This window comes from Chlorocebus sabaeus, chromosome X (assembly GCF_047675955.1).
Source record: "Chlorocebus sabaeus isolate Y175 chromosome X, mChlSab1.0.hap1, whole genome shotgun sequence".
Lineage (NCBI taxonomy): Eukaryota > Metazoa > Chordata > Mammalia > Primates > Cercopithecidae > Chlorocebus > Chlorocebus sabaeus.
In genome coordinates, this window is record NC_132933.1 from 49,614,999 (window position 1) to 49,629,812 (window position 14,814).

The window sequence follows — 14,814 nt, forward strand, 5'->3', positions numbered from 1 at the left end:
AAGTAGCTGGGACTATAGGCGCCCGCCACCACGCCCGGCTAATTTTTTGTATTCTTCAGTAGAGACGGGGTTTCACTGTGTTAGCCAGGATGGTCTCGATCTCCTGACCTCATAATCCGCCCGCCTCAGCCTCCCAAAGTGCTGGGATTACAGGCGTGAGCCACCGCGCCTGGCCTAGTTGATACATTATTAATCCAATTCTCTACTGATGGATATTTAGGCGTTTATAATTGTTCATTATTACAAACAATACTGGAATACACATTCATAACCACTTTTAAAAACATGTTCACTATATATGATGGAGGGAGAAATTTTATCATAGAAGTTTTGTTTTTCAGAGTAGGAAAACCTGGGATTCAGTACTAGGATCCATCTTAGTTCATACTTTTATAAAAGACGTGGAAGACAGAGAACATACCAATTTTGCAGTAGATTTGTTCAAGTAAACTATGCCAAGTCAGCAGTGGAAAATTGCAGAAACATGCAATGAGTGGTCAGGAAAGTGTAAGATGAACCTCAATGTGGAAAAGTATAGTAATACATTTAGAGAAACATAAGCCAAACTATATAAAGAGTATTATAAGATTATTACATAGCATTGCTTGCTGCCACACAAGAGAAATGATTCTGTCTCAATGGGTCAATTCTTAGATCATTTAATTATCTGTCATCAAAAATGTAGCAACCTTGACAGCAGTAATATATACTATAAATGTGCAACAGTAAGAATATTGAGCACTGAACTAAAAACCATATCTGAATTTAGACTGAGCTCAGCTGCTTACTGTGATTTTGAGAAAATTGATTAGCCCCTCTGTGTCTCAGTTTTCACTGCTTACTGTGATTTTGAGAAAATTGATTAGCCCCTCTGTGTCTCAGTTTTCATATCTGTTTAATACTTTATTGTCATGGTGAGTATGAAGACCCAATAAACTATACATAAATCTGTTTGCTTAAAGAATATGATCATATTTGTTAAAGCCTCTCGGGAAAGGTGGAAAAAATAGATATACTCTACCTATAGGGTGTTGAGCAGAAAAGTAAGGCAAGGCAAGATCTGACAAATTATGCCAGTAAATATGAAACAAGCCCTTTTCAGATTTAGAAAGTTTACTACATACATACACAGTGAAAGGAAGAGTAGCCAAAGGAACCAGCTCCCCGTGGTCCTGGTCCTACACACCAAGGTAGCCAAAACCAAACACAGGGGGCCATTGGAAGTTTGTGTCTTGAGTTGTGGGACACCCTATTGCTGAGGAGCCAAAGCTATGCAGCAGTTAAGCAGTTTTATAACCTGCAGTTGTACCCCAAGGGGGCAAGACAGAAAAATTCATATCATATCAAAACTCAGAAGGCAATGAGAAACTGTCTCATGACAGCCTCCTTGTAAATAAGAAGAAGAGTGGGAGGTGGCCTCAAGCATCCCATGTTCTCATGTTTTAGGAGAATCACAAGATGTTCTGCCAAGACTCAGATTAGCTGCAGTTCAAGTCTTTCCCCTGTGGCCTCCTGCACAAATTTGCATTTGCCCTGCATGGTCACTAAGGCACCAAAATGGAGCCATTCTCTTGCCCAGGACAAACATTTTTCTATTGCTTGACCAAGGCTGAGAGGAGTTAACTAACTTGCCTTAGGTAGACAATGAGGGATGCGTCCCTGGAGAGCCCCTGACCCACAAGTCAGTGCCTCATCCCCACATAACACAAAAAACCGCCTGAGAAAAAAATCAAACTGCGGGCACCAGTAAGGCAACTAACACAGGTGGTTGTTTCTGGAGACATGCCCATAGCTACACAGATAGGAGAACCTCCAGCCCATTCAGATAAAAACTTACAAAAACTTCCGACTCACTCAGATAAAGAAAGAAAGCCTGACATAGAAATGCCTTTGTCCTTTATATAATCAACAGGTTCCCAGAAAAACGTTTCTTCTCCTTTTGTGGGCATGAATATGGTGGGTCCAGTGGACACTTTCCTTTCCTTTTTGGACTGTGAGCCTGGCCTCTACGAATCATCACTTCAACTGCTGATAGGTCCTGGGCCAAACTGAGTAGCCCCTGTGAATCATCACTTCAACTCCTGACTGGTCCCAGGTCAAGATTCCAGGCCAAACTGAATCACACTTTCTCCAACACAGCCCACAGACAAAATATTCCTTCCCCTTCCCAATACATAAAAACCCCAGACCCTAGCCTCATAGTGGACAACCCGTTTGGCTCCCCCTCTCCACTATGGAGAACTTTTTTCTTTCACTTATTGAACTTTCATTCCAACCTCATGCTTGTGTCCACACTCCATAATTCTCTTAGATGTGAGACACAAAACTTCAGATACTATCTCAAACAACAAAAGACTACTACATATTTTAATACATTGACAGGACTACAACATATTTTGGTGCACTGGCTGGGAAAGAAAAGGATTCATCTAAAGGGTGAGTAAGAGTGGACATTTAACTCTTTACTTTCATTTTGGAGGTTTGTCCTCAGTTTTTGTTTTTTTGTTTTTGTTTTCTCTCAAGAAACAAACAAAACATTGGGCCCCTGTCGGCCAATTAAAAAACTAATAGGGTGGCTTCCGGCCTTAAGACTCAGGGAACAGGCTTACTGGAGAGGACTTTCTCAATCCCCATTCCTCTCAGTTGTTGGGAATGTTGGCTCTGTTCCAATCCAGTTTCCTTTCACAGAAGGCTTAGCAGTCCCATGGGACTGGAAGGAGGTCCTGAGGCAACTGAAGGCTTCTGGCCAAGGCTACACCTTGGTGTTGCCTGAAGGCCCCTGGACTAACTCCAGTCCCTGATATTCCATCGGGTGCCAGGGCCAGGACTTCCAGACTTTTCTATTGCATTTTCTTCCTTGCTTTTCTCGACTATCATGTCGCCTATCCATTCTTTGTATACAATGATGTGGGTGTTTTTACAACCTGGTGATATAGTCTTGTCGCCTATCCATTCTTTGTATACAATGATGTGGGTGTTTTTACAACCTGGTGATATAGTCTTGTCGGATAAAGTCAGCCGGTGCTTTAGTAATCAGAAATGCAATTCAATGAATTATTGTCTCTCGGTTTCCTTGAAATGGGGAAATTCCAAGACCTGGATCTGGAGACCTATTTATCTCCCAATGATAACACTTAATGGGGTTAGACGAGGGGTTATTTCTCCCAGGACAAGTATCCCCCCTTCATTTAAACTCTTTCTTTTCCCATGTGAAAAGCCAACATTGTCCAACAGAACTAGACAGGCTTTCTATGAAACAAGTTAATTTTCTTCTACTAAGAGACATGCCATGGAGACATCCTATAAAGCCCCAGATGTCTCTTTTAAACTTTTGCCTGAAAAGAATTTAATCAGAATTTTTGTCTAACATTTCAGACCTTATAGCACCACCTAGTGGGATGGAATTTTTCTCCTTGGGGAGCCTTGTCAACCCTTTGCCCGAAACCTCAAGTTTCCCAATTCTTTTCTCTCTTAAGTCCCTCTGTCAGTGATCAGTCCCCATACCCTATTTGTCAAGAAAATTCCACTTTCAATAGCCCAGAGGAAGCCATCCTGGCAAAACAGATTTTAGCCTTTTTACTGTCCCCATCAAAGGAAGGAGAGCTATTCAATCTTTATGTTCTCTTGGGGCACCTGTTCTACATCCAACTACATTGTGATTTAAACAAAAAAAAAAAAAAGATTTTATATTTAGAAGTCAATTGGTCCCAGTCTCTGGGATTCCAGTGTTTCACCGGGACCATAACAAGGGAAGCCAGAGATAGTATTTAGACACTCCTTCCCTTAAAGATTCTTGCCCAACTCCAACTACAACATAATCTCTCCCAGACCCCTGGGCTACCTTGGAAGGCTTTTAGGCTGAGTGGGCCTAGGAAACCAGCAGGGTGGAAAACTAGGACCTTATACAGGTGAACATGACTAATGCTGCCAACTAGGTCCTCCAGATACATGGGTGAAGATCACGCTTTCATCTATGGGTGAAACCTATGATGGTTACCAAGACCCAGAGGACAGGGGAAGGAAGAAGAGAAGGAAGATGCCCTTTCTCTCTTTCTCTCCACCCTAGGTCACTCAGAAGGGAAAGAGAAGACTAAGGGATGCCTTTGTCTCCCCTATCTTTCTAGATGGGTAACAAACCATCCACAGTCTACACTCCTCTCAAGTATATTCTGAAACACTGGAACTCCTTTGACCCTGAGACTCAGAAGAAAAAACAACTTATATTCTGTTACACAAGGGTGTGGTCATAAGATGACCAACTACAAGACAGGCAGGAAGCCTGGCCTCCTCAGAAAAGTGTTAATTTTAATACTATCCAACAACTAGATCTTTTCTACAAATGGGAGGACAAATGGTCCAAGGTTCCCTATATACAAACATTCTTTGCCCTGCAAGACAACCCAAATCTTTATAAGCATTGTAAAATTAACCCTGCCCTCTTGACAGCCATATCAGACAAAACTATAAAAGATAATTCCCCAAAGTCAGAGAGACAAATATAACTTCTAGGTGCCCTCCCTGCCCCACCTATCCAGGGCCCCAATAGCCATATCATCAGCTCCTCCAGTTTTGCCACCCAAGAAACCCCTAAATTCACTGTTACCTCTACAAGAAATGCCCAGCAGACATAGTACTACTAGGGTTCAAGTTCCCTTCTCATTACAGGACCTTAGACAAATAAAGAGGGACCTAGACAAGTTCTCTGATAACCCTGAGAGATATATAAAGGCTTTCCAAAATCTAACACAAGTATTTAATCTTACAAGGAGAGATAGTATACTACTCCTAAGCCAAACCCTAACTACTACCAAGAAACAGACAACCCTACAGACAACAGGAACATTCGGAGATGAACATGTCTCCTATAACCATTCAAAAAAAGAACCCAGTCAAAAGGGTAAAGAGGTGAAAAAGAGACAGGATCCCAATTCCCAATAGGAAGAGAAACAGTGCCCCTTGTAAATCCTAATTAGAGCCCTAGTGACCCCATAGATGAATGAAAGAAAAAAAAAATTTCTATTGTGCATATTAAAAGACTTACAAAAAAAACAGAACCAAACATCTTAATTACTCTAAACTATCTATGTTAAATAAAAATCCAGATAAAAATCCCTCAGCCTTTATGGAAGGGCTGAGAAAAGCTTTAATAAAACACACCTCCCTGTCTACCAATACAATAAAGTACAGATTTATTACTCAAACAGCCCCTAATATCATAAGGAAGTTACAGAAACAGACCCTGTCCAAAAATCTCTCTGATTTTTCTCACCCTCAAGTTAAAACTTTACTGCATATAAATAGCAGTCTCCTCTGTGCCCCAACCAAAGATGTCTCAAAAAAAACACTGAAACTCTTCTTAATTTCTTCACTGAAAGAGAATATAAGGTCTCAAAATCTATAATTTAACTCTATCAAACTTCAGTAAAATACCTAGGTCTAGTCTTATCAGAATGGACCAGACACCAGATGAGAAAAAAATTAAGCCCATTTCCTTTTTTCCCTTTCACAAAACTCTTAAACAATTAAGGGGATTCTCAGACATTACTGGATTTTATAAACTATGGGTATGTGGGTACGGTGAAATAACTCACCCTTTATACCACCTCATTAAAAAAACCTCAAACATCTAAAACTCACTCCCTAACTTGGGAACCTAAAACTCAAAAAACCTTAACCAGTTAAAAAGAAAAAAGCCTTACTTAAAATACCAGCCCTCAGTCTTCCAATACGGAAGATATTTAATCATTATATATCAAAAAGGAAGAGAAATACCCTGATACTTTTAACTAAGACTCAAGATCCAACTCAACAACCAGTGGACTACCTAAACAACAAACTTGACTTGATGACTAAAAGAGGAGCAACCTGCCTCCAGTTACAGTGGTGACTCTACTGGTGCCAGAGGCCACCAAGTTAAGAAGAATAACGGTTTACACCCCACACAATATAGCAGGACTACTGTTCTTTAAAAGAATTCTCTCTAACAATCACCTTCTCAAATATCAAACTTTATTACTAGAAATATCTACAGTCCAATTGAAAATCTGCCCTTGCCTAAACCCAGTCACTTTCTCCCAAAAGAAACTAGAGAACCTGAACGTAATTGTGAGCAGGTAATGGTACAAACTGATAAAAAGAAATGATAAGAAACACTGTTTATATTCTCTGTAAAGATTTAATTACTAAAAAAGATTTTCTTTAAAAACACTCAACTTAATTAAAAAAAGATATCCAAACTACAGATATATTCAAAAGGCCTTTATGTTTTTTTCTTCATCAATCTTGTTTTTCTGGAAAAGGTTTTTTTCTCAGTTGACTGAATGACTTTTCTCCACTCTGTCTTGCCACTCTTTGTACATACATGAAAGGCCCTTAGATAACTTCTGATGGCCCAAGTCTCCTTGAGAAAACAGAAAAGGTGCTACAGATCCCATTTTTGGGAAAAATCTATATTTTCCTCATAGAAACCCTAGAATTAGAGACAGACAAATCCCTTTCAAAATCCGTTTTTGCCTTCCAGCTATGCCCCAGAAGCTACATCCTTTCCTAGCCGTATTCTTTTTCTTTTTTATTTTTTTATCTTATTATTATTATACTTTAAGTTCTAGGGTACATTCTTAAAATACTCCACCCTGAACTACTGAATCCTCTTCTGTTTGTGTAGTCATATATGTGTTATGTGTGTGATGTCTATATTTTAAAAAACTAATTAATTGACTTTAAAAATAAACACTTGAATCAAACATTTTTTAAAAAGAATATAAAAACTATGGTACCTTTCAATTCACATAACTTTAATCTTTAAAGAACAAAAACAGCCTTAAAAATTAATGATAAAATACAAATGTCTTCAAAATGTAGATAGGTGGTCTAAATTATACAGGTCAAATACTAGATTTACTAAATGTTTTAAAGTTGTAAACTACTTTGGCCTTTAAGAACTGTTCAACTTCCCTGCCTTACAGTGGGTAAGGCCTGGGAACATATAGAAATAGCCACTGCCCTAACTATACTAGAAAAAGTCAAACTTTGTCTACACTTAGGATATAATTAAAACAACTTATCAGATTTTACATTAAAGTTAAAAATTACTAAAACTTACCATTAAAACGTATAATTGAGAGTACTGAAAATGGATTTACATACAAAGTACATAAATGCAGTAAAATGTGTTTTAGTAAATAATTACAAAAAGACATAGAAATATACATTTTGCCTAAAAATAAAAGATTGTCTTAAATTACATAAAATAAAACAAAAGGTTTAAACAAATTGTGGAAAAACTATAAAAATTAATCTTACCAAAAAACTGTGTAAACACATTGACTAAATTCAAAAAGATATTAAATGGATTTTTCTGTAAATTAAACATTGAAATAAAAACACAACACAATACTCTTAAAACACTAATCTACTCTTTAACTAAATTTGTAAAAAATTATAAAAGTTTTGTAAAAATCTCACCTCATAGTCAAACTGGTTAAGATTAAGTAAAATTATCCATAAAATTTCATTAAAAATTGGGATTAACCTTAATAATAGACTAGTACAAAGATAAAATTAACTTTCTCTCTTGAACAGGATTCTCATGTAATAATAAAGACTAACAAAGGATTTTTGCTTTTTCAAATATTTGAGTCATTTCAACAAAATAAGTAACTTATAATCATCTAAAATTCTATTTTATAATATCAAATGTTTTAAAACTCTAATATATTCAACAAACTTCCCAAAATCAAACTTCAGTTTCAAGACTGTCTTTCCTAACCTCTAACTTTTAGGGCACCTAGAACATCAAAAGAAATATAAACAAGATATTTAACATATTTAAGTAGGTGGGATTGCAAAAATGATATTTAATCTTCTTCAGATTATATTTCGATAAATAATATTAATATATGTTCCAAAATTGTATAAAATATCTAAGATTCTAGTGTATGAATATATGCTATCAATTATAATTAAGGTTATTATAATACAATATTATAAATCAGAAATAACCAAATTTCTTTGTCCAAAACCATGAGATATGTCTAGGATTCTAGTGTCTTAACTGTGACCACCCTAAACATTTTACAAACAGTTATCTTGTTTTAATCCTCTTCAAAAAATAATTTATAATCAACTATAAGACTTTAACAAATACTCTCAATTACAGGTTTCTAATAACAGGAAAACATACGGAACTCATAAAAAACTTAAAACATTTACAAATATCAAACAGAACAAAAGTTAACAAAATAAACCGAACTAATAAAAAACTGAAACAATGTTTTTAACTTTTACTTAGAACGTTAAAACTTTTAACAACTAAGCAAAACATACTCTTATAAACAAAATTTAGAACATATTTATTTCTCTTTGCCTCGTTCCTCTAGAATTCAGAAACTAATTATGAATACTCTTAACTTACAACAATATACTTATTTACATCAATACAACAAATCCATTTTATTTTACAACAGGACACAATTTTAAAAACTGGTTATTTTACAAGACTTTGACTGGAAAGATATATTTCCCTTTAAAAAATCAAACTGGATTCACAAAACCAATAAAAGCCCTTTAAAAAACTGGCCTCATACCTTGTCTACACAGTCCCCATACAGGGTTCCTAACCTGTGGTAATAAAAAAATGTCACTTTCTAACAGGCGCAAGAACCCCATGTTCTTGGGACCTCAAGAAGAAAGTGTTTACCCAACTCATAAATATTGAAAGATACAAACCCAAGACTAGACTCAACTTTAAAAGGTCTTATCTAAAATTCCTCGTGTAACAAAATTCCATCAAAACCAATTTTGATTTTAAAAGTCTATATAAAGATAATTATTCTGTGCTGGGTGTGGTGGCTCATGCCTGTAATCCTAGCATTTTGGGAGGCCAAGGCGGGCCGATTGCCTGAGCTCAGGAGTTCGAGACCAGCCTGGGTAACACGGTGAAACCCCATCTCTATTAAAATACGAAAAATTAGCCGGGTGTGGCAGCGTGCGCCTGTAGTCCCAAATACTCGGAAGGCTGAGGAAGGAGAATTGCTTGAACTTGGGAGGCAGAGGTTTCAGTGACCTGAAATCGCACCACTCCACTCCAGCCTGGACAACAGAGAGAGATTCCATCTCCAAAAAAAAAAAAAGTATATGTGTGTGTGTGTGTATAATTCTTACTACTCTTTATACAAATAATAAAACCAAATATGAGACTAAAGTTTATTTTACAAACAACTCAATTCTATCCTATCATGATTTATTTTTAACAAAAATGAGGACTAAAGAGAAAGAAATTATGTTTCAAATTTTATCATACATTTGTCATTAAATTCTAATAGTTATTTTTAAGTTTTTGCCTACATTTTAAACTAACCCTACTTATTCCTGTGAACCAACCAACGATCTCCAACTATAACTTAAAAAAACAAAAAAAAAAATACAAAAACTAAAACAATACTTGTCTAACTCTAGACAAGTATCTTACAAATCCTACCAAATAATGAAAATAAATAGCATGCCCATAACCCAGAGGTTTCTTTATTTAGAAAAATAAGACCAAAGAAACTAACAAAACCCAAATACACCCAAATCTTAAGAGATAAAATTATAACCACCAATTGGCCAGGCGGGGTGCCTCACGCCTGTAATCCCAGCACTTTGGGAGGCCGAGGCAGGCGAATCACGAGGTCAGGAGATCGAGACCATCCTGGCTAACATGGTGAAACCCAGTCTCTACTAAAAGTACAAAACAAAATTAGCCGGGCGTGGTGGCAGGCGCCTGTACTCCCAGCTGCTCTGGATTCTGAGGCAGGAGAATGGCGTGAACCCGGGAGGCGGAGCTTGCAGTGAGCCGGGATTGCACCACTGCACTCCAGCCTGGGCGACAGAGAGAGACTCCGTCTCAACAGCAACAACAACAACAACAACAAATATATATATATAAAACCACCAATTGTCAGGACATGTCAACAGCCTCAAGGTTTTTAAACTGTAAGGACAGTTTAAACTGTCTCATTTTAATACACATCCTCTAATAACCCAAATTATTTCTTTTTACCTAAAAACTATCAAACTCCAAATAATAATATAAATGAAACCACACATAAACACCCCTTTCTTCTAAGAACCCTTAAACCAGCCCCAAGAAAAATCCTAGCTACTGTTCCCTACACAACACCCCTCTCCAACAAAAAGTAACCAAAATAATTAACGCTCACTCTCCCTAACAACAGTTAAGGTCTCCACTCCTGAGAGAGGACTGAGAGAAGTTAACTAACTTGCCTTAGATAAACAACAAGAAAAGGGTCCCTAGAGAGCCCCTCACCGACAGGTCAGTGCCCCATCCTCACATAACACAAAACAGCAGTCAAAAAATAAAAAAAATAAAAAAAAAAAAAAATACGGACACCAATAAGAGAACCAACATAGAAGATTGTGCCTGGAGACATACTCACGGCTACACACATAGAACCTCCAGCCCATTCAGATAAAACCTTACACAAATCTCTGACTCACTCAGATTAAAAAAAAATAAGGCTCAACATATAAATGCCTTTGTCCTTTATATAAACAACAGACTCCCAGGAAAAAGTTTCTTCTCCTTTTATAGACATTAATACAATAAACTCCAATGGGTTCCCTTGTACATTTTCCTTTCCTTTTTAGACTGTAAATCCAGCCTCTATGAATCATCACTTCAACTCCTGATAAGTCCCAGACCAAATTGAAAACTCCTATAAATTATCACTTCAACTCCTGATTAGCCCCGAACCAAAGTCATGGGCCAAACTGATTCATACTTTCTCCAAGACAACCCACAGACTAAACACATTCCTTCCTTTTCCCAATCCATAGAAACCCAGACCCAAACCTGGGATAATGGATAACCCATTCGGGTCCCCCTCTCCACTGCAAAAATCTTTCTTCTTTCACTTATTAAACTTTAACTCTAACCTCCCCCTTGTATCCATGCTCCTTAATTCTCTTAGGCATGAAACAAAAAACTCTAAATACTATCTCAAACAATAAAACACTACTACATATTTTAATACATGAATGAAACTACAACACTGATAATATCAGGATTTTAATATTTTCCACTGTGGTATCCCAGAAGAAATATTAGCTCACTAGTTGTTGCTGAGGCACTAGAAGAAAGTTAGCACAAGTCTCAAAGTCAAACCTATCTTAGTTGGAATCCTGGTTTTACCACTTAATAGCTATGTGGTCTTAGGCAATTTACTGAACATTTCTAAGCCTCAATTTCCTCATCTGTAAAATAGTGACAGTAATACCTATCATATGAGGTTATCATGAAGTATCAAATGAAGTATCAATAAGATAATTTGTTTCAGTTCAATTTGTGTACTGAATACCTTTTTAAAAATATGTTAAAGTGTCTGACATGGTGCTAAGGTACACAATAATATAGTTACCCATTGTTTAATGTTTAACTGTTATCATTCCTAAACCTTGGCCTCATTTTCTAGGAGCTGATAACCAAGGTTTTGGATTTTGCTTACTTGTTTGTTTTATGCCTAAGGAGACCCCCTCACTGCCAGATAATGAAGGTCCTTTATAATTGTGTTAAATGGAAAGCCTAACTTTTTGTCACCATCTCACCAAGAGAATCACTCTGGTTGGATTTTTCACCCAGAAAGAATACAAGATATTCACCTTTAATAGTAATTTTAAAATTCACATATAATAATTATGAGTTATCTTTTTTTCGTTATAAGGAAAAGATTTTTTAAAAAACATAATGTCCAATATTGGTATGGATGCAAAAAAATGGACACACCCATACGTTACATTCTGTTGGTGATTAAACTGATACAAGCATTCTGGAGAACAATTAGGTGACATTCATCAAAAACAACTTACTAAGTCTCTTTGAGTCTCAGTTTTCTTATCTGTAAAATGGGAACAGCCATGCCTACTACACAGGGGTCTCATCAGGAACTGAGAAAAGTCTGAGATTTTTACCCTACTTGCAAGTTAACAGGTCATCTGGTGACAGTTTGATGGATGCTGGTAGAAGACATGAGACTCCTGGTGGGGCACAGTAGCTCCACCTGTAATGCCAACACTTTGGGAGGCTGAGGCAAATGGATCACTTGAGCTCATGAATTCAAGACCAACCTAAGCAACCTGGCAAAACCCCATATCTACCAAAAATTTTAAAATTTCTAGAGGATCGTTTGAACCTTGGAGGTTGAAGCTGCAGTGAGCTCAGATCACACTACTGCACTCCAGCCTGGGTGACAGAGTGATACCCTGTCTCAAAAAAAAATGAGACTCCCCAGCCAGTGAAGAAAGTTTATTACTCATAGCTATGGAAGTAACCAGAATATCAGCATTTTTACACTAGTTCCCAGAGCTCCAATTTCCAAAGGACAAGGTAAAGAGGTTCAGATGGCATCTATATGCATTACAGGATAACATGTTGCATTATAGGAGACAAACCCTGAATTTAGAGAACCTTAATGTTTCACAATGGGCAGCAATATGCCTACCCTTTTGCTTCAGTTAAAGACATAATCTTTATCATACTAAACAAAAAGCATGCCTGCTTTCTGATCCTGATGGAGAAACTAGCTGTATCTTCTAAGGCCATTTGCTATACAAATATTTTTGTAAAGATAATACAAAACAAAAGATATTTAGCTCCTTGTTTGAAAAAACATGCAGAGACTCAAGAGCATTATGCAGAATTGTCTCCCAACAATATCTGCTCTTCATTTTTACACAATCTTAGCTTCTGGTAAATTTCCCCATAAGTATACCACTCCATCAGCCTCTCTGACTACTCTCACTGACAGAGACTGGGACTAAATCTGTTCAATTTGTCTCATAGAACATTTAATTAAGGCTGCCACCAACAGGATTCCAAGCAGCAGGATGAGGGCAACCTGCAGTCTTGACTTCAACCGTGCCCCTCAGAATTCCAAACCCAATCAGCTAAACAAATCCTTTAAACGACCTTAGAAAGCCAAATGGCTTTCCCCTTAAGTTTCTGTGTTGACCTTTCCACTTTGCCTAGAGTATTAATACAAGTACAGCAGGATATATTAGTAATTTCACAGAGTTACTGTTGTCCTTTAGGAGGAATTCTAGGGCAGGTCTATCTTCTATAACAACCCTGACCAATAAGTTGAACTTTACCCGAATGACTTCCAGGGCCAATGTGGTGTCATGTATCACTTTAACTAAAGCCAAGGACAAATTTTATACCACAATTCCTAATTGAAAGGCTCTCATTGTAGAGAAAATTATCCACAGGATGCACATAATTAACAAGTCAGTTATCCCTCCAGCAAACTCCTCTGAGTAATCAAATTACTCTCATTTTGGAGCAATATCTGCAGTGTTCTGAAGGCTACATTATCCACTGATGACGTTTCCCTAAACACTTGGTTTCTTTTGCCAAAAAGGATGAACTATCGTTAGATTTCAAATAGTCTGGAATGCTGAGATTCTTTTCAAGAGCCACAATAGTGTGGCTGGAGTCAGTTGGTTGGACTAGAACAGCAGTACCATAATGTGAAAAACATGTCAATAGAGGTGAAGTACCATTGATAGTCTTGAGGTGGGGCCAAAGGTTCGATGTAGCTAATCCAGAAATGGGCAGGGCCCTATCCTCACCATGAAGCAACTAGGTCAACTTTTGGCAGGGATCACAAGTATGTCATGCAGTGGTGTCCTCTGCAATACGAACATCAAGTCCTTTACTTTGTGCCCAGTCTCTGATGGTACATGTGATACAGGCAGCATTTCTGGCAATCTGGTCAGTGCAGACCTAAACAGCAGCTTGATTACAGTCAGTCTCATCAGAAAATGAGCCTTCACATGACATCTACATGTGTGACTCTGACAGTGTGGTCAGTAGCTGCAAATAGTTTCTACAGCTTTCAGTCCCAAAGAGGGAAGTCTTTAATCTGTCTGTCTCTAGTTTTCCAAGTGGCAGACCAAACAGCTAGGCCATTGACAACAGTAAAAATATAACAATGTTCATCAAGAATAGTATTGGCCAGAGTATGAGAATGACCTTGAGTTCTGTCCTTTAAGTAGAGTGGCCGTGTCCGTTTTCAGCTCTGTATAGCAGAAACTGAAGTTGAACAGTTGTCACAGACGAGTGGACATCGTTGGTTTCAGATTATTGTAAGTATAAGTGAATCAGGCCCAGCAATTTGGGAAAGCTATGTGAATTGAGGATTCCATGGAACCAGTGGCTTTGCTTCAGACGGCAGAGTGGGGAATAAATTTTCCCCCTCAGGGATAGCTTCCAATCTGTCATGTAAAGCCATGATGCTGCTGGAGATAGGCTGGCTGCATTTTTGAATTCACCTTTTCTATTTGAAAAGTGAGACTCGTTGAGTTTTCCTCACCTTATTAGTCATTGAGTCTAAGTTGACTCACCCCAAGGTGGAAATATCAATCTGGATAGTCACAAGGCCTCCTTGGGTCAGGTGTTCAATTTTGACAAGAGCCCAATAGTAAGCTAATAGCTACTTTTCAAAAGAGGCGTGTGTGGTAGCTTTATCAGGGGAACAGTGGGTTCAAAGCCCCAAAGGATAATAGGTTGCCTCCCTTTGCCAGATGATCTGATTGGAAAAATAATCAGTCACAGAGGCTTGTAGCTTAAAGGGGTCATTAGGATTGTGAGGACCCAAAGATAGAGAGCATGTCACAGCTTACTGAAAAGATTCCAATTCAGCCTTTTGACTAGGGACCCACTCAAAGGATGCTGATTTGAAGGATAGCTAATATGAAGGACCAAGTAGAATGCCCAAGCGAGACACATACTGTCTTCAATACCCAAAGAGTCAA

At 37.6% G+C, this 14,814-nt stretch overlaps 1 protein-coding gene across 6 annotated transcripts in view; it reads left to right on the top strand.

Moving 5' to 3' along the window:
* Positions 1-14,814, top strand: part of RAB9B (RAB9B, member RAS oncogene family) — an 85,425-nt gene that overhangs the window by 26,176 nt on the left and 44,435 nt on the right. For 2 of the 6 annotated variants that reach the window (XM_037988967.2, XM_037988973.2), the window contains exon 1: positions 1,974-2,436. The exons of the other annotated variants lie outside the window; for them this stretch is intronic. The gene's annotated coding sequence lies outside the window, so the exon portion shown is untranslated. Of the gene's footprint in view, positions 1-1,973; positions 2,437-14,814 lie in introns of those variants that run through there. 6 annotated transcript variants of the gene reach the window in all.